The sequence below is a fragment of the Caloenas nicobarica genome, chromosome 7, assembly GCF_036013445.1.
Source record: "Caloenas nicobarica isolate bCalNic1 chromosome 7, bCalNic1.hap1, whole genome shotgun sequence".
Lineage (NCBI taxonomy): Eukaryota > Metazoa > Chordata > Aves > Columbiformes > Columbidae > Caloenas > Caloenas nicobarica.
The window spans coordinates 16,718,350-16,738,722 of NC_088251.1; the positions used below are offsets into that span (position 1 = coordinate 16,718,350).

At 35.4% G+C, this 20,373-nt stretch overlaps 1 protein-coding gene across 1 annotated transcript in view; it reads right to left on the bottom strand.

Moving 5' to 3' along the window:
• Positions 1-20,373, bottom strand: part of DNTT (DNA nucleotidylexotransferase) — a 93,316-nt gene that overhangs the window by 42,515 nt on the left and 30,428 nt on the right. The gene's annotated exons all lie outside the window — the stretch shown is intronic.

The window sequence follows — 20,373 nt, forward strand, 5'->3', positions numbered from 1 at the left end:
AGAGGGAACATTCAGCCAAAATAAAGCAGGTGCACTCAAACATGTTGAACTACCATCAGCTTCACTTGCTCTCTAGGTGCATGATCTTTATTCCTCCACCTTAAACATGACAAAGAGATAAGACTGATGAGGATGCCAGAGGCAAGGTACCATTTTTTAGTTCATCAAATTAGACAGTCAGAAGGCTCATCCATACCATTTATCACATGAGGACGTACTAAGCTTCCCAAAGGTTGCAGTTTTTAGAATCATCGATAGCTCTGATTCCAGAACTGAAACTCAGGGAAGCCTTCCATTGCAGAACTGGGGTGGTAAATAGGAAAAGAGACCTGTATAGATTATCAGGTTATTTTATGCAACAGATAATTACAAATGCTAAATCATAATTTTGTCCATGGTTATTAAAAAAAATGAATAACCAATGAGGGTCCTCCTCACCTTACATTGCAGGTATATATGGCAGGTGTAATTTGTTATTTCACCTCAAGTGAATGAAACCCAACACGGTCCACATACATAGCCAGTGCCTGCTTTTCAAAAATTGATATGTCTGAAGTAATAAGAAAAACAATAAAGCAAAATCCAGTTTGTTATTTGAATTAGATCCTATCTGCCTTTGAAGGCAGTCTGATACTAGTGGTTCCCAGCCAGTGTCAAAATTCATTCTCTTTCTAATGCCATATAGGTGGTAATGTACTACAAAATACCTGTTGAGATGAGAAATGCCAGTGTGGGAAAATACTCGCACAAATATTTTGTAGGTGGACTATGATTTTAGTGCCCAGCATTACAGTCACCCTACTGGACTTGGTTTGCACAAGCTGATAAAAATTGAGAGTTGAATATTTATGGAAATCTAAACTCAAACGGACTGAAATTTTGTACTCTGTATCAAAGAAAATTATGGATTTCCTGTTATTTTTCCCTGACTGTACATCACAGGGCTATTTTGGGGAATAATTAATACCTGCGAGATGGTTTAATAGGATGCTGATTACTGTCTGAAATAGTAATAATCAGATTAAATTAATTGAAATAAATTCTGCAAGCAGAAAACACAATTAAAGTTATGAAAGATACTTTGACTCATTTTGAGGAAATTTGGGGCTAAAAAAATAGCTGTTGCAGCTTTGTCTGCAGAACCACTTTTCTCAATGATTAAATTAAATAATTTTAAATTAGACTGTCTCTGAAATGAAAACATAGTGAAAACTGAGCCAGTCTTCTCCTGGGCAGCTATAAATCAAGCTTCTACAAAGGTTTGAATTTCCAAAGATAGCATATAGCAGCTTCTTCACCCAGCCAACTAAATTCAAGAGAAACCCAGCTGAAATACATAAGTATTTGGCAAAGATTCACAGGTGTCTTCTCTGGAAGAGGTGCCTGAGGATGGACACTTCATTAAAATGCTACTTTACTTGCCTAATGTAATGCTAATTCTAATTCACCAGGGGCAGAACTCATTTTCCATAGCTGTGGAAGCTATTTATTTTATTTTTGAAGTTAATCCAACCCTGCAATGAAGTACCAATGGAAAAATCCCTTTCCCTTTAGGAGCAGAAATTTATACACCATAAGGGAATACAGCTTCAACATCGGATACACAAAACAAGCACTTTTGTTTTCTCATTTATTCAGCACGATATCACTGCTATGAAGCATCAATATCTGCTGTTCAAGGAGACTTTTAGGGAAACACCTAACAATGCAGAGAATGCATTAATTAAAAGATCTTTCTTGTATCAAGTCAGGATGAAGCATTGTCTCTTACTGCAGCAGAAGGGGTCACATCTCTGGATATTGCTGTGAGTTATGCTTCAAGAGTGAAAATCACTGAAGTGAGGAGAATCAGTGCGAAACCTGTGCAATACCACTCAAACATTACTTAGAACCTAATTTCACCCTCAGTGACTACATTGCCTCAAAAAAGTGTAGTAATGCATGCCATTCACCTAGTCTCTCATTAAGTGAGCTTTCAAAGACCAAGTGTATGCCACGCTATGCCTGACTGTGTCTGTCTTTTATGACCCAATAGAAACCTAAACATTGTTTCTCAGAGTACAAGACACCTGGGTACTCCTATTCATGTTGGGCTGATGTCTTTTTTCAAGCTTTGCTTTAGGAGATATGTCATGTTACTTTGATGCAATAAGAAGAAAATATAAATTAGAAAATGGTTACTCAACTGAAGAACTTAAATGACCAGCAGTACTGCTAAATTTAAAGTTATCTGCTGATGTTATAAGCCCTATCAGTTTACCTGCATTGAAATTATTTAGTGGGTTAGAAAAAACGATAACGGAAAAACTTGAAAATATTTTTTCCTGACCTTACGAAAGGAATGAATGGTGAATGGCAGTTTTATGTATCGGCTTCTGTGGAATTTTAGCCAAATGTTTATTTCAAAGCATATTCAGTTTAAAATAAATCTGCATTCTTTTATAAATGGATGTCTAAGAAAAACATTACGTTGTGGAACATCATGAAAAATTTACTGAAAGTTGAAATCTGAAGATCTAACAACAACAACAACAAAATTGACCAGAAAACATTGTTCATTATTCCAGAAAGAAAAGCATTACAAACTGATTGGTCTATTTTTTGTATGTATTATCTTGAGAAGGACCACCTGTTGCTCACATGCTGAAATTAATTCCCTTCAATCTTAACTTCAGAGCTGTAAATACAACAACAAAAAACCTGTGAAAAACAGTTACAAAATTAAATTTCAACTAAATTTGTCATACACTCTTAAAATTGTTTATAAAACTAGTTCTCTACCAGCCTGGTGTCAACCGAGACAGCAAAACAGGATAATGGCCATGTAAGAATTTAGTCACTTCCTTCTTAATTAGAAAGTATGGCTATCCTTATGTATATGATAGCTGCAGTACTGCCTAGACAGCACTATTGTCTTTCAGCTTTCCATGACAGAAATGCCTAAATGTGGCTGTCAAAAATCATATCCTGATGTTGAATATTTATCCCTCTTTGGCTTTCACACAAGAAGACTTTTTGCTACTAACAGCTCTAGGTGCTCTGAATTCTATATTTGAAGTAAATTCACTATTCCACCAATAAAAACAAAACTATGTTTAAGCTTTGAATCACTGAGAGTGCTGTCTCAATTTCATGTAAATAATGCAACTGTACCTGGAAGTTGTCCATATAATTTCAAGCTTTTAAAGCTTATAAAATGTACTGTGCCAATCTGTCTCAGTTTTATTTAAAGTCATGAAACACATTGATAGAGTTTTGCTTTTGCTGTCTTGGCAAATCCTCTAAATTACACTCCATTCCAATCAAGCATTTCAAATGACATCACAGAAACTTCCTGCATACATAAATTTTGCTGAGTCCCAATCAATGGCAAAGCAAAACCTCTTCAACATATATACTCCAATGAGTATTGATGTGGATTTGGGATCTCATATATTCAGCTGAAATGTAAGACTATGTAAATGACATTTTAGTCTTGAAACTTCTATCTAGTTTCACATGTATAAACTCTACTGTCAGCATATTCTGCAATAATATGGAGCAAGCTTTCTCACTCTTAAGGAACAGTCCGTATGACAGTAGTACAGTATCTTTGCTTACCAGAAACTGAAAATTTTTAATTACACCAAAATATGTAGGAAAAAAATAAATATTCCAATATTTAGTAAGTACTGAAGAATCAGGCTCGACTAAAGAGGAGGTACATTTTTATTATTTCTAACAGCAGACATCTCAGACTAGACCTGTGCAGACATTGTGAAATACCAAGTCTCTTTTGGCCTAATTCAAAGGCTTAACAAAGACTTTAGAATTATACAAACAGAGATACAAGGAAATTCAACTACACTGCTTACAAAGAATATAGCAAAGATATCAGTGCACTCAAAAATATCAGATGTTTCAGTGAACTCTCAGAGAATACAATGAACTTTGGGAAAATAACAAAGACAAAAAGGTAAAGAAAATGATCTCTTCCTCTATCTAACAATAAATCAATATGAGATGATGAAAGGAGAAGGTTAAGGCTTTTGGGACATCTATCTAGCTTCTTTGGGCATAGTTGGTCATCAACACTTTTCAGGAAAGGCTACCACAAACTGGGAGAGAGCTGGACCCTTCTAGATCTGGATTAGTCATTATATATAGATATCGCTCTGATTCAAGATAAATTGAGGTGCCGTGTCCACCTTCTGCAAGTGGTCTGACTGCGAATGAAATTTGCCATCATGAAGTATTTTGATGGACTAATGATGTGGTGGCTGTAGATTATACATGTACTCCAAATGCCTAAAGGTGGAACTGAACAGTTGTAATGCATTGACATTCTGGATTTGTAAGTCAGAAAGCTTTGCGGTGTTTTGTTTCCATCTCAGTTGGTACATAATCTACTCAGACGCCACATTTCAAACAGCATTAGTTGCAAACCAAAACCTCAGCTAAGGGAGTTATGTATTGCTAGAACGATAACGTAGTGATCTCTTCAATATCAATAATGCAGCAGGGGAAACAGAAAGGTTAGCTGCATTCAAATTATTTACTGAAATAAGTAGACAATAGTCTGCATTAGTAATTATGAAAGTTGTATTTTTTTTAAAAATGGTTTTAAAAAGCTATTAGTCATACTTAGAACATTTTTTTAACTAGAACAAATGATTTCTCAACTAAGGCAGTTTCCATTTACTAGTTTAGATTTTTATTGTCCAAGAGAGAATCAGTTGGCTCAGAATTATGTTTCTATTCTACTTACTCAGAGTCTCCTTAATATATATATAAGCTGATATTTAAGATGTGATATTTTATTTTGAAAGAAGAAAAGGTATTTTTCTATACTGATGCTATAAGAAAACTAACAAACAGCTTTATAGTAACAATTTTTGCTATATTGGAGCTTTCTAGTAATAGACTGAAAATATGCATTCAATCCCATTCCATTTTAATTCTCTCTAGCTAATTCTCTTGAGAGATTCAAATGGATTATTCCTTTTTCATATTCCATTGTGACAAACTTCCATCAAAATGTCCTTTTTCATGCATGTCTACTTTGGCATTTCCAAAATCAAAATATTCATTTGAAACAATTTAAAAGACAATATTAATGTTCCTGCAAGGAAGGAAACATGTATTTTCAGAATGTCTGAATGATATCAGACGTTCAGCCTAGGTTTCACTTACTTGGCAGTGATGGCACAATCTGTAGAATCAACCTACTGTAAAAACTAAGGTTTCTATTTGCTTCCTTCTCAGCTGTACTGGAAGTTACATAAACATGACAGTTTTTCTATTAAAATTCCTTGAACTGAGAAATAGATTGCCTGCATCCACTGGAGGGAGAAAAACAACAACCACCACCACCACCACCACCCACACAAACAAGCAAAAAAAACCCCCACACAAGACACACACCCCCCTCCAAAAATTCTAACATAAAATAGGATTAAGACTTCTGTTTGAGCTGGTGGTGTGGTGATTGAGGAGTGCAAGTAATTCTCTCTTAGTCACAAAGACATGAGAAGATGATTTATGAAGTTGAACTTCCTGGCATTTTGTGGCAACATGACTAAATCTACTTTAGTTGTGAGTACTATAAGATATTTTATTAATCTATTCCATCTAATGGTACATAATATCCATTAATTTCAAATTAAACTTCAAGTTGCATGGTTACTGCCATACAGCTGCAGGATGGCGAGTTAGAGACTAGCCTTTCTACTAAGATAATGAATTTTACTCAAGTACTTCTGAAAAAATTATGCAAAGTTTAAACTTCAATCATGTGTACAATCTGTTTAGTTTTAATGAGATGGCTCACTCGAATTTTTAGAGTGGAGTGTTAAGTCTTTCCAGGATTGGGCTGACATATGGGTTTTCCATAACTACATTTTCATACTCCTAGTGCACGTAAGGTAGTTGGGAATTTTACAGATGTATAATCTAGAGAAAATGTGATTGCTCTCTTTTGAGATATGATTTGGATTGTGTAATCTACTAATTTTGTCTAAGGGAAGAGGACTTTACTCTTAATCTATAGGATACATTTAAAAATCTAGACTTTTTCAGAGAAAATAATATTTACTATTAAAATGAACATATTTTCCACCAGAATTATTGGATACAACAACTATGCCTGCTTTGCAATCAGTTTTCAAACATAAATTGAAATTCAAAAATCGTCTGTGTGGTCCTACATCAGTGTTTTGGCAAGATAGCTGTGTTTTGCAAAACCACACTGTTAGCCAGCAGTTCCCTGAAGCTGAAACAGTTATACCCTTTGGGCCAGTATAGGTTATTCCATTTGAGAAAGTCATTTAAACTATACTGGCAAAGGAAGGCTGCATCTCCACAGAGAAAGGCTGCCAAGATATTCTACAATGATAAGCATACCAGAAAAGCCTTTCAAGGTGTAGACAAGCCTGTCATTAAATTTATTTTCTACCTTAAATAAATCTCTCCATAGTGAAATCTAGTTACCCTCCTTTAAAAAATTCTCTTGCTCTTCTTCAAGACGTGATCCTCCATGAGTCTAAGGAGTTCATGAGGTTGGCTTATTTGATTTAATCCTAAATTGCAAAATTCTCTGATTATTATTAACCAACTTCCTTAATTCCCAAACCATGGCAATGAAATACAGTTTTAGAACGTATCTTTTGATTGTTCTCTCTGTGCCGTTTTCCCAAATCCAGATACTGTAAAGCTCTAGCCATATATTTTCAGAAAGTCTCTCAAAGAACTAGTCATGTCATATTTCTCCAAACTCTTGTTCTGACTTCTTTCTGAATATAATCTTGACTTTTTCAACCTGCATTGTTATATGATCTCAGGTAATGGGGCATTTAAAAGTTGTCTTCTGTGTAGCCACATATTTTTATTTCTTCAGGTGAAATACAAAGGTGCATTTCCTGGGTCACCATTTCTTGTCAGTTCAAATTCTCAAAAGACTAGAGGAAAGTAACCTTCTATTTTGTCACGATTCAGCTGAAATCAGTGTCAAAGCTCCAACCAACCTTTTAGCTAGAATGTACCCATAGGTTGTTTACATTTCATTTATGATATTTGAATGGTGGAAATATGATCTACATTTACTAAGTCTGGATGTAGCACTATTTATGATAGTGATACAAATGCATACTATAATATCAATATCAAGACATTTCATAAGCAACAGTGTTCAATGAGGATACTATTAAGAGCTGGGTCCTGCACTTGGGTCACAACCACCCCATGCAACGCTACAGGCTTTGGGAAGAGTGGCTGGAAAGCTGCCTGGCAGAAAAGGACTTGAGTGTGTTGATTGACAGCCGGCTGAACATGAGCCAGCAGTGTGCCCAGGTGGCCAAAAAGGCCAACAAGATCCTGGCTTGTATCAGGAATAGTGTGGCCATCAGGACTAGTGATTGTCCCTCTGTACTCAGGGCTGGTGAGGCCCCACCTTGAATCCTGTGTTCAGTTTTGGGCCCCTCACTACAAGAAAGACACTGAATCCTGGAGTATGTCCAAAGAAGAACAACAAAGTTGGTGAAGAGTCAGGAGCACAAGTCTTATGAGGAAAAGCTGAGGGACCTGGGCTTGTTTAGCCTGGAGAAAATGAGGCTGAGGGAAGACCTTCTCACTCTCTACAACTACGTGAAAGGAGGTTGTAGCAACAAGGATGTCAGGTCTCTTCTCTCAAGTAACAAGTGATAAGATAGGAGGAAACGGCCTCAAGTTGTACCAGTGGAGGTTTAGATTGGATGTTAGGAAAAATTATTCACCAAAGGGTTGTAAAACATTGAACAGTCTGCAAGGGAAGTGGTAGAATCACCATCCCTGGAGGGGTTTGAAAGATGTGTAAATATGGTTCTTAGGGACATGGTTTAGAGGTGGACTTGGCAGTGCTAGGTAACTGTTGGACTTGATCTTAAAGGTCTTTTCCAACCTAAACGATTCTATGATTGTATTACTAATGCAGGCAAACTAGGTGTAACTGGACACAGTAACTTCTGCAACAAGATTAAATAACCAGGAATGTTTGCTGTGTTAACCCACTAGAACTGTGTCTAGGTGTAAGATATGCCAAGACAAAGCAAATTGTCTGTAGTCTTTGATTATTAACAAAATATACAAAGTGTAAGGTTATTAGTTTATGAAATAATATGAGTTTATAAAGTTGCATGTGAGAAGAGGGAATTCATAATGTTTCAATAGTTCATTGTTGCTATTCTAAAAGATAGCCCCTAGTAGCATCATAGAACAGCTATCATAGCCAATGATTATAACTGAGTCTATCTTATCAGGTTTTTCTGCTCTCTATTTAATGCTGATTTTCCATTCTTCAAAAAGATTGCTTGAAACATTTCCATCCAGGTCTCCCACAGCATAGCAACAATCCATAATATATTCCACCATTCCTAAACTGAAAGCAACTAAAAAGACTACTTCCAGCTATATCTTGTAATTCAGACATTCCCTTCATTATTTTTTTAAACCTTTTAAATCTTTTTTCTTGTTATCTGACGTGTAGAAAATGTCCTGTCTGATTCACATCCTAACAAAAAAAATTATCCAGCAGTTACCTCCTCATTACCATGTCCCCACACCACTAGCATGATCATATCACGCTTAATTAAAATGTTACGGCTACTCTTGCTCACAGGGATCTGCAAAACTTAGCCTCTGGTTGCTCTAAGCATAATATAAGGTCACTGGTGCTTGCAGCTTTTCTCATGATTATCTGCCAGGAAAACATCATTCTTTGCTTGTGCCGTGAACCATCTTTACAGCAAATAACTAGCCTATAATAAACTTGGACTTCTGCTAAAGAGTAAATCAGCAATGAGTAAATTCTGCTAGAAATATCCTGTTTTCAAGCCAGCTTTCCAGGAATATAACCATGGTAAAAGTGATGCAGTATATTACATATTATAATTAGAACTGGTTTTTAATCTCTTGACTCTAAACAACAGGCATTTGATCTTGGAAACCCTGACTGTTTGGCATCTGAGCCTGCAAAATCTCTTTTGCAAACAGCCAATTCACAGAATAATAGTGTTCATCTTAGTAACTGCTCACTAATAGAGAGCAAAATCTTCAGAACAACTTCACCTCTGGCACAGATGCCCTGAAGCATTTATGAGTAAAACACACTAACAAACAAAATTAGCTGGCTATATGAACAGCATTTGAGGCAACAGAAAGCTCTCAGAGGAAGCAGCACACATTCAATGGGACTGCAAACAAGACAAAATGTAATGAATTGTTTCTCCTTCTGTCCTGAATTGCTTAGGAACAGGCATTAGAATTCATAGGCAGAAAGATGCTCAAGTACAATTATCTGAAACAAAATATGAAATAGACACTTGTTTTCTGGTGCACCTATGTATGTCTAACAGAAAGCTGGCTGTCATTGTCACTATTCTTTCTTAACACATTATTTAAATCTCTTAATCATAATCAAGCTGTATCCTTGGCCAATTAAGACCACCTTATAGCTGACTTTATGCTGGGAACTTAGTTGAGGACTGCTGGCAGAGTTTTGTTTCAATCTGCATTTATGCAGAATTTTGATTTTATTTGCCTTCAGATAATAGTACCACTTCCTCCTGCGGGTCTCTCAGTGTTACAAATACAGTGTTACTATCTGTCTCTCTTCATTCCATTCCCACTTCAAATTGCTTGGATTTTGTAAGGCATCCTCATTTTAGCAGGTGAACACCAATGAGACTATTTAATAGATAAAATCTAAGGGTGTCTAACAAACTGTCTAACAAACTATGCATCCCTATTTCATCAAGGCCATGTACATCTTTGATTTGGCCTCGTGTTCTTTATGTTTTTCTTTTATCTTACCACCTTATCTGAAATCTCCTGCCTCTTTTTCTTTTTATCTAGCTACTTCATCTTTCCCTGAGTATATTCCACTGTCTTAATAGTCCTCCTTGCACCTAATGCTCTATAACTTTTAGATTTTTACTTACCAGTTTTACGTACTATCATGAATATATTTTACTTTATAGCTATTTATTTGTGAGACAGCCTGTAAAACCCTTAGTGCTCATCCATTTACAGAAAATACTTTTCAAGTAGTATATTTTAAATATCTTACTTCAACATACTTCCTGGCCTGAAAATAAATCAGTCCATTTGAATTCACTGGCTGAGCATTTCAGAAATTATATTAGCCGCCTTCAGGCCAAATATTTTTAAGAGACACTGATTATAGTGTCAGACCAATACTTGAAAATACAATGCCTTCCCAGAATATTCACGTAAAAGGCCAAAAAACCCAACCATTAAGAAAATCACAAATGACTGGAAAATATTTGCTGGTGCTTGAATTTTCTACAAGTTCCCAGTCATAATTATAGTTGATAGTTTATTCTCTCTCTCTCTCTAGTCACTCTGTCTATTCTTTACAATGGGGATTTAGCAGAGTTGGTCAGGAAAATGACAGAAAGCGGAAGTATTTATGTGAACAAATGTAAATGAGAAAGAAATGTTTTAATCAAAGTTGTCATTTCAATTTCTTGGTCTGAATCAAAATATTTCAGTGATCTTGAAAAGCCTTTGTAACACTTCACAGAGGTTTCTGTGTCTCTGACTACTTCTTCCATAATGTACACATCCCTATCTTTAGGTGAAATAACGCAATATACTATGAAACTTCTATAGCTGAGGCTTGTAATGAAAGAGAAATTCTGACTCAATAACTCATTCTGCTAAAGAAATACAAATCACTTGAATTATAGCCAAGCAACAGAATGACATTTTTGCCCAGTTCTTCAATGAAGAATTTAACAGAAAACAAACAATACTTATGAACATTTCAACAGATATTTTCCAAACAACACTAAATATAAATGTTTGATCTGCTTCATTCACTATCTTAGTTTCTCAGCGTAGAGCTGTTCTATAATACTTTTGATCTGTTTTGGCTTGCAATATTCACATTCTTAGTACCCCTTTCACAAAATTTCTTCCCAAAGAGTAATATAAAAATTCTCCTGTTTCCCAGTATTTAAAAAGAAAAAAAAAAAACCACACCACACACACACACAAAAACCACAAGCAAACATTAGTGAAAAGCCACTAAAACAAAATTCCAAGAGAGTTAATCAAATCTTCATCATGTTTAGACTTTCTTACACATAGTGAAGCATGTGATAAAATCAAAACTCACTAAAAATTATATATTCATATTCTCTATCGTATTCTTATTATAATACATCTAATATTAGCAGCATGAAAAAGAATATCTGCAAACTGCATGAGCCTCATTTTACGCACTTCAAATTAACTGCAGCACACATAACACGACTATGCTACAGAATAGTTCTAAGGTTATCATCATTGATCTTGCCTGATAGTTTCTTGTGAGGAATTACTTGTCATTCTCTCTACAGATTTTGAAAATGAAGCTCATTCAGTCTGTGAATACATCTCTGTATATGCTAATGTTAGGTACCAATTATTTGTACAGCTTCCTGTTAATCAGAACAGCCTTTATTCCCCCATGACATATCATACTAATCTACTCCCAAATTACCAAAACATTCAAAGAGCAATAGTTCACCCTTAGTGTAGGAAGTAGATTTTCTAGTTTATAAAATTATACCGATAAATCAATTTTAGTACACACTCTATGTCATGCAGCCTGCTCCCCTGCCCTAGCCCTGGATTGTATGTTATAATAACACCTAGGGCCATCAGACTTGATGTGATTTTTTTTTTTTTTTTTTTTTATTAAATGGTATGCTATTCAAACTGTATCAGCACCAATGTCTGTGTCCTCTGAAAAATACCATTTGTAAGCTTATTTAATGTGTGTTTTATGCTCATTGTAAAATGACATTTTTGTATATTGGAAGAATCGTATATTTGCGAGAATCATGTTCAAGGAAAGGCAGAGCATCTCCCCTTAAAAAAACCCCACAGATGTTCTCAATATAAGTCATGCTAGAACTTAGCAATTTACTTGCTTCATTTCCATAATGCTAATAGTAATTGGTACTGCATATGTTAATCGTTCTAAAATGCTGAATGGATAGTTTTTAGTTAACCTGGCATAATAAAAATCACAACAATTTTTATTGCTAACCGTTTTAAAATGGGAATGGTCAGTAGAATATAGGTTATTACGTACATTTCATTGATATATTGGGACTATAAATAGTTGCATTATAACCCCCTTTATAGCTTTCAGAAACATTCATTTTGGCAAACTTGTCTAGGAAATTGTGTAAATAATGCAAAATCTGTTTTAACATTTTGGAATTCTAATGATATATTATCTTAAGGACTCCCACTGCACAAGTTACTGGAGTTTGGAGCTGGAAGCACTGTTATTCATACTGACAGCTGTCACTGCTTCTTTCCACTTAGGTGAGTCTAATGAGCCAGTCGTCATGACAGACTGCCATTTGTTCCAAAGCTAGGGCTTTGAATCCAGAGAAAGCAAGTTACTTGTGGGCAGGCTTATAATCTGACACTCATACAAGCAACTAAAATGGTGAAACTGAAGTCAGTGCTGGAATCTTCTCTAGTTAATGACAACGACATTTTCTCTTGCACTTTGATATACAAAGCAACTAGAAATGATATGTCTACGGTCCAAATCATCTTCACCCAGCTCTTCTACATAACAGACACCCCAGATTGCTTTTGTTGTATCTCATGCTGAACAGTAAACCCAGAAGCCTCTTTGCCCACGCCTGCCCCATACAGAGTGAAGGTAGGCTGCCTCTGTTATATAGGGAAGTTTTTGAGAAACTGTCATCAAAAATGAGAACACAGAAATAGAATTATGGAAACATCAAAGATGCTTCTGAAAGAACTATGGTAGATTTCTAACAATTTATATTACTTTTTGTATAAGTAAATGGCATAATACATTGTAAACAATAAAACAATCCATTAAAAGATTAAATCAAAATATATTACATTCATACAGAATGAACAGATTTAAAACACATGGGACATCCAATCTATGATTTACAGATTAGATAATTTACAAAATGTCACAATAGATTCATGCGGGGAATCTGTATCATTAGCTCACTATTTTTCTCACCATTTCCTAAAACGTTTTTGATGTGTAACTTCCTGGCAAATACTTTTCTTCATTTCTCAGTCATGCATCTTTCTTAAAATCTTAAATAGATCTTCTTGAGTTTGTCTTCCTTAAATTCCATTCACCCACAAAACAAAGATGCTGTGGGATTTTTTGTCTTATCTCCGCACATTATTCACTAGCACTGCACAAAGAAATTGTTGTTCTTTTGACATTGCAGCTCAATAAACGGATTAAATGAGCTGTGGATATCAACATTTAACCAATAAAAATAAATCTTTATTTATCTAAAATGTATCAAATCTGCTTCATCTAAAAGGCTAATTGAAAAGGCTATTCAGGTCAGCTGTGATATTAGAAGACAACTGAATCACATTTAATGCTACTTAAAGGATGTGAACAGTCTGAAAGAAAAATTAAACCATGGCCATTAAAATTTCATTTGACTTAGTGAAGCCATTAACATTTTGGTTTTATGCAGTGGCAAGCATTCTAAAAATATTTCCATATAATTCAGAAACCCATAATTGTCGAATGGCTGACCCTTATGTACCAAAAATGATTGAAAGTGACCTTAAATGACAAATCAGAAACTAAGCAAAAGGAGAAAAAAAATCTTTGAACACCATTATTAGCTGACATTCTGTTCTTTCTTCATATACATAGAGTTGTTATATATATGTATAATTACTGTACAGACACATGCATATGTACACATAAATTATCTGCTCACAGGAAGTTTCATGCTTATTCTGATTCACTTCTATTTTACCATTGCTGTTTTTAAACTTTTGCATCTTACCACAGCTATAAGCAGGATTCTCTGTAACAGGGCATCTCTGCCTCTGATAATGGCTAAATTGCTCTATGTAGTTATCAGCTCAACCTCATCTGGCAACCTTGTCTCATACACTCTTTTAGAATAACATTTTATAGGAAAAGTCAACCTAATTAAAATTTGTGGTCAAAACCAGTTAGAGTCCTGTGAATTTTAGTTTTGTTATTACATTAGAAAAATTTGCATCTGTACTAGAAATTCTTGCATTTTTTCTATTAATTGCAGACTCTGGTTTTCCTTTAAACGTTGTCAGATTTGGATATCAAATGAACAAAACACTACTTTTATGTGAACTGTAAAGAAATAATATATTTTTAAGACAATACCTTATCTTACTCCTTGTAGTGTATTTGTGATACTTTGCTTTGCCTCTATACATTTGCCTTTGTAACTTGAAAATGCTACTGCCAATTTTCTTTATACTCTCTATAATGAAAAATACAGTAAGTAGAACAAATCAGTCATCAATGCAATAATTTTAAGTATTTTAGCCAGTTTCATGTAAAATCTTTGTCTAGAGTTAAAATGGTAACAAATCTGATCATGTATCAGTACATAATTCAAATTTCTGATTGACTGCCTGACAAGGAAATACATTACCCCTAGTTTTGGCTTTCATTCTTTTTTTTTTTTTTTTTTTTTTTTTTTACTGATTCAGTTTAAAAAAATGATAATACAGAAGGCTTTGTTATAATAGCTGTAAAATAGTGTAACATAGAATTCCATATCTTGCTGTATAAACATTACTTGTATTGCTCTGGCTTGCTTACTAGTAATCATCACCAGTGTTGATAAGGTACGGAAAGCACTAAACACTGTTAAGGCTGTTACAAATGCATTCCTGAAGGTGTAGGTTATCATGGAAACTGAAAGGCTAATCCAGCAAGCTTCTGGCTCTACATATATGGGGTAAAACCTCTGACTTCATAGCATTGCTACCTCCCCTCTGGACCCAGCACTTGAAGTAGCTTTAGAGCAAAGAGCTGAAAATCTTGTGAAAGTGGTAACAGTTTGAGTAGAGTAGGGTGTGTAAAAAATCTCAAATCAACAAGTTTTTGAAAGGCTTTGAAATAATACACTGTGCTGAGCATTCAACTGTCTCGTGGATTCGTACAAAGTTCTTTTTGTCCAAGATGCCCAGATACCTTATTCATCAGCTTCTACTTCGTGATTCATCATGACTAATAATAGATGAGTGGAAAAATAATCAAAGCTCTAATGGCAAAAGGAAGTCCCTGAATTACTCCAATAGATTATCTTCTAAATTGACTTGGCTAGCCATTAATTTGGATAAAAATTATTTTCTCCTTTCTCAACTTAGTTTTTAATGGGTTACAGAAAATCAGAAGAAGAATCTAGTGATGACCTCTGCTCTCCAGTTGTAGTGTCTCTAACTCCTGCCACAGAATATTTTTATTCAGAGCATCCCAACATCTCAAGGTCAAACACTTCTAAACTTAGGGAGTTCAGTAAGGTGAAGCTGTTTTACTAAGCTTTAAGACCAGTCAGGTCAGATTAGAACATCACTGGGTTAAAAGTCTTATCTGAAGTGGGCTAGAGTTTATCAGAGTCAAAGCTGTGCTCAGGAATGATATCCAAACAACGTCTTCAGTTTGTTGCTGGAAGAATCACTAGATTCTTCTAGGATCTGCTTAAACATGAGTGTGTGCAAACTACCTTATCAGCTCAGATATTCAGTAAGCAGCTTGCCTCACAACTCCTTTATAGCAGATCTCTCCCTGACGAAAGGAAATAACAGCAGATAAAAGAAAAATACTTCTTAGACAAGCAGCATAAGAAAGGGAGTAGAAATTACAGTATTTGAACTTAAGCAGCTGGATACAGCTTCTATCTTCCCTTATTATTGCTTGCATTTGGAATAAAGCAAGCATAGAAATAACTATACTGAAGAGTTGTGTAAATACAAAGATATACTATTCTGAGAAAGTGTGAGTAGAATAAGGAAACTCTGCTTGGGAATTTGCTTAGAAACTTAATGAAAGCAACTTTTGCTAAATTAATTATATTAGTTTGAAGTCTGACACTATTTTTATCCTAGATCTGCGCAGAAAGAAAACAATTTGTGTAATAGGATTTCAAATGCATTTATTTCTCAGAACCTAATAAAGGAGTCATGTCAGGTGTTCTCGCCTCAGTGTAGAACCCCTACAGCCTGCAAAAGAATACTTTTATTAGGAGTATCCAATATGAAAAGGTCAAATAGAGCTTTTTATCAGGATTTATGGAGAAACTCAGTCACCACATGACTAGCTCAGTTAAATAAACAACAAAGTCTTCAGTATATGCTAAGATCTTGGGAAGTGTAACATTCTTCTTACATTCTACCTCACATTCTCTCATTTATGAACATGTGTCAATACAGTCGTTCCCCAGCTTATCCTGGTACCTGGGGTTGTTCTTGTCCAGATGCAAGACTCTACACTTGCCCTTGTTATATTTCATTAAATTTTTACCCACCCAACTCTCCAGCCTGTCCAGGTCTCGCTGGATGGCAGCACAGCATTCTGGCGTGTCAGCCACTCCTCCCAGTTTTGTGTCATCAGCAAACTTGCTGATAGTACACTCTATTCCCTCATCCAAGTCATTGATGAATATATTAAATAGTACTGGTCCCAGCACCGACCCTTGAGGCACTCCACTAGATACAGGCCTCCAACCAGACCCCGCCCCGTTGACCACAACTCTCTGGCTTCTCTCCTTCAGCCAGTTCCCAGCCCACCTCACTACCCGATCATCCAGTCCACACTTCCTCAGTTTAGCAGCGAGGATGCTGTGGGAGACTGTGTCAAATGCTTTACTGAAATCAAGATAGACCACATGCACTGCTTTGCCATCATCTATCCACCTGGTTATGTCCTCATAAAAGGCTACGAGGTTGGTTAAGCACGACTTCCGCTTGGTGAAGCCATGTTGATTGCCCCTAATGACCCTTGCATTAACACATTGCTAACGGTATCAAATTTTCTGTAACATGCAGTAATATATACAAGATGAGATAATGCTACTACTACTGAAAAACCTTTAATTCTCTCCATAGAATAAAATTACATTTTTAATAACCAGGAACAAAATGACCAGGTCCTCAGTATAACTCTCATTTAAAAGTGATAATATACATAAGCCTAAACTACACTCCTAGCTTGGATATAGTTTGGACAAACACAGCATTAATCAGAGATGTCACACACTAAAAAAATGTTTCTTTTCTCCCCATCCCAGGGCCTCTCTTTAACCCAATATTGGAAGGGAAACTTCACCCTCAGTGTCTTTGGTAACTTGTAATATGAGGTGCTATTCTCCACCTCAGAATTTGTCTCACTAGTTTTAAGAAGAAAACAGTCTTAAATCTCAGCAATTCAAAATAAGAGAGGCTGAGCAAAGCAAAGAAAGCCATACCAATTCCTGATTCAAGTAGATTGCATGGCAAATTCAGTCTCTATTATAACATTGTGCATGGTATGCTTCATATTGCATTAGCAGCATCTTCAATACTTCCTTCTCTACAGTTGAGGTGATAGGCCTCACTAGACAGACAATCAAATACATTCCGCACTGTGTGGGTGTGATTCATTTCATAACTACAATTTTTCTGCTTCTGTATTTCCATGCATTTCAGTGTTGTAAATTCTGTTTCCAAGTGACCCAGATAAGTGTCAGAAAAATATTTTTAAAAAATAAGAAAATTCTCTCAACCTCTCATATGAAATTATACCAACTGCATCTCAAGGAATGTTTTGCGGGCAGTTATCTAAGTGTTTCTGTAAGGGAGTAACAAAGAATAAACTCATCCAGACTTCATAAACTTATTCATTTCTGTTCCTGAATGATTTCAAATTAGGGATATACTGAAGGGTTCCCATCATGGCTATTATTTGTTACTTTTAAGCCTTTACATTCCTTTGTGCATTCAGATAGATGAAAAGAGACTTGCTTTCAACCAAACACACTATTATTCCCACCTTCAACCATGGAAACACAAGGAAAGTACTTCTGATTAAAGATGTTTCATGAGCTATTGTTTTGTGAAGACAGGCAGAAAGACGAAAGAACCAGAAAGAATAAAGCATCAAGGAAGTAGCAGAGGCTGAAGACTGCTTCAACAATATGTCCCTTGAGCAGAGGTAAAGGAGAGAATTTGGGGGTTAACCTGAAACTACAAGATGTTAAAGCAAAAGAGGAAATAAAATTCATGCAGCTGGTCAGAGAAACAGGTCTTGGTATGTTCTCAATAAGATTGCATCAGCTTTTCCAATTTTCATGTCTTATTTTAACAACTTGTAGGTCTGGTATTTTGATTAAACCACATAGGTCCAAAGTAGTAATTTGATTTTCACTTCCTGTCTATATCCTTTTATTCTCCCTGAATCTTCCATCATTCCAAATTAGAAACACACAAACAGTAGCATTCAGTACTACATAATCTGCAAGAGACAACTACTGGCCTAATGTCACAATTCTGCTTCCTCAACACAAGCAGAGATAAGTGTCCTAACACAGTCTCCAGACTCAGCCAAACCTGTGCTCAAAATATCCTTGTCTCTTCTATTCAAGACTCCATCATTTTCACTATCCATTGTCCATCCTTCTCTTTGTTTTCCTGTTGCTCTCTAACATACAGCTGCCAGCCAAGTCTGTTCCACCACTTGTGCTTGCAATTTGACTACTGACAGATTGATGCCCTGATGTTTTTTACTTTAGGTAATGGCTTCTCTTGTGTTTGCTCTTAACCCTTTGAACTGCTTTTTCATTTATACCTGAAACATGGTTTATCTACCACCATCCAGCATTATGGCTGCTATAAGCATCAACTAGCATTAAGACTAGTTCAAGAAGCAATACGGAAGACCAAAGGTGAAAACTAAATCAGACCACAGAGAAGTCCATGAATAAGTTTAATGGAAAAGGTCTAGTAACCCATTAAATATACTCAGCCATGGGTTTGTTTGCTAAGTTTGGGAAAAATAATCATAGAATGTAAATTTCCTGTATTTCATCTCTACCTCATTGAATCCTCATGACTCCAGATCACTAGTGGAAGTTCTCTTCCTGGTAATTCATTCAGTTTTCCCATGTAGTAAGTAAGGTTTATCAGACTCTGACTTTCAACTCTCCAATCAAATCTGGAGGAACACCATCAACTGCTTTTTTTTTCCAATTTATGAAACAAACATATAAAACAAGACAAATCTGGATCCTGTGGATTAATATATTATTCAGAGCAATTATGAGCTATTTTTTCTCTTAAGTTAGTAGCATACAGGGTATAGGATATGGGGAATCAAGTCAAGTTGTTTGATTAAAAAAAATGCCTACTTTTTAAATTAAAATAGATAATGATGAAAGAAACAAAAAAATAATTTGTTAAATGAAAACTGGGAGCTAGTGAGCTTGCACATACTTCATACTGATGAATATTGCCACTATATGAGGTAGGCAAAAAAGAACAGATGTCATCAACTCTATTGCAGTTCAGTAATTAAAATATAGGCACCTAATAAAGGTACTTCAATCAATTTAATCAAGTTTTCTACAAATCCTACAATGCAGCATTTGTTTTCCATGGGGTGGTAAAACATCATTTAGGACTAACATTTTGAAACTTATTTTTTAATATATCCTCTGTATGTTTAAAGGCATGTATTTAATATACAGGATTTCTCACTGAAGGCATCATTAGATCATAGAATTATAGAATGGTTTGGGTTAGAAGAGACCTTAAAGGTCATCTGGTTCCAACCCACCTGCCATGGACACAGACACCTTCCACTAAAACAGGTTTGATACTTAAATAATTTCTCTTCTGGTTTGACACACACATTTAGAGATACAAAAGCTTATTCTTAACAAAAAAGAGAATGGGTATCATACTTCCCTGAAATAATAAGCAAAACAAATTTGATGCATGATGTTAATACTTTGCAAACAACTATGCTGCCAACAAAGTTTATAAGTACACCATGTCAGAAGAAACTGGAAATTTTCAATGTGATAACAGTTCTGTCCCTGAAACTTTCTGACCCATTTAGACATGTGCCAACCAGTTATATCCAAGTCACTAACACCACAAGGTCCCTGACTGATTTGCATCAGTGTGAACAAATTGCCATTACATGCATCCTTAACAAAGAGTCACAGAACGATGACACTTGAGGTTTTGAATATAAAATTTTATCTTGTTCTTATACCTCTGTTCAGGGTTCATACTGGAACCTAGTGCTTCTCATTGACCATACTGTTTCATAGAAACCATGTATTAATAGCTGGTGGCTGCAAACATTCTTACAATAAATATGGGACATACAATAAATAATAATAAAAATCATGAGGTAGCACAAAGGTGATAAAATACATTCATCATAATCACTGTGAATGTATATAGCAATTACAAATAATATAAGGTCTTAATTTAGCACTGGAGTGAGTCTATGCAAGCCCATCTAGGCTCACAATAATAAATCACACAAGTGATTCA